The 1,113-nt window shown below is 33.4% G+C and overlaps 1 non-coding gene across 1 annotated transcript in view; it reads left to right on the top strand.

The window, feature by feature from the left end:
- Positions 1 to 605, top strand: part of LOC137235552 (large subunit ribosomal RNA) — a 4,019-nt gene extending 3,414 nt beyond the window's left edge. Inside the window, exon 1 of the ribosomal RNA XR_010947970.1 lies at positions 1 to 605. This exon is cut by the window's left edge and continues 3,414 nt beyond it. This is a non-coding gene — a ribosomal RNA (large subunit ribosomal RNA).
- Positions 606 to 1,113: the final 508 nt, after the last annotated feature.

Genomic DNA, 1,113 nt, shown 5'->3' with positions numbered 1-1,113 from the left:
ATAGCGACGTTGCTTTTTGATCCTTCCATATCGGCTCTTCCTATCATTGTGAAGCAAAATTCACCAAGCGTTGGATTGTTCACCCATTCAAGGGAACGTGAGCTGGGTTTAGACCGTCGTGAGACAGGTTAGTTTTACCCTACTAATGACAAAATATTATTGCGACAGCATTCCTGCGTAGTACGAGAGGAACCGCAGGTACGGACCAATGGTACAATACTTGTTCGAGCGAACAGTGGTATGATGCTACGTCCGTTGGATTATGCCTGAACGCCTCTAAGGTTGTATCCGTGCTGGACTGCAATGATAAATATGGGGCAAATTGCATTGTATGGCTTCTCTAAATCATTTAAAGTTTATAAATTTAATTTATAAACGACAAAATGAATATATGTGATGCCAATGTTATTTATAACATAGCAAATGCGGGAGGATTCAAATATCACCCGTATGCCGCGCTAGTTATATATAAAAACATTATTTAATACAATGACAATGCCTAGAATCAATTGTAAACGACTTTGGTAACGGGCAAGGTGTTGTAAGTGGTAGAGCAGCTGCCATACTGCGATCCACTGAAGCTTAACCTTTGCTTGATGATTCGAAAACAATTTATTGGAATTAATTTTCCAATTTATTATTGTTTTGATGTAATCATCTTATAAAAATATGCATATTTAAAATATGCAATATAAAGAGAGGCGCTTGTTTAGGGGCCAAGTCCTCTATAAAAATGATGAAAAAGCAAATATTGTAATCTACTACAATAAAGTACAAATAAAGCAACAAAAATTTTGTTAGTTGAACTTTATTATATTTGGGCTAATAAAGTCGATATATTTATACAGATGTGTTTTAAGCGACCAATGAAAGTAAGTGAGGTTTTCCTTACCTAGGCCGCTTACACAAAATATATTAGCGAAGTTCATATATATATAACTTGTTCACTTTCATTATTTAAATTGTTGCTTGTACGGTAGTATTATTTACAAAGAGAAAAATGTAAATGAAATATTACAATAATGTACAAATAAAGCAACTAAAATTTTGTTAGTTGAACTTTATTATATTTGGGCTAATAAAGTCGATATATTTATACAGATGTGTTTTAAG

Source organism: Eurosta solidaginis, chromosome X, assembly GCF_040869045.1.
Source record: "Eurosta solidaginis isolate ZX-2024a chromosome X, ASM4086904v1, whole genome shotgun sequence".
Lineage (NCBI taxonomy): Eukaryota > Metazoa > Arthropoda > Insecta > Diptera > Tephritidae > Eurosta > Eurosta solidaginis.
Note: the sequence above shows the minus strand (reverse complement) of the source record. Positions and strands in the feature narration are given on the sequence as shown.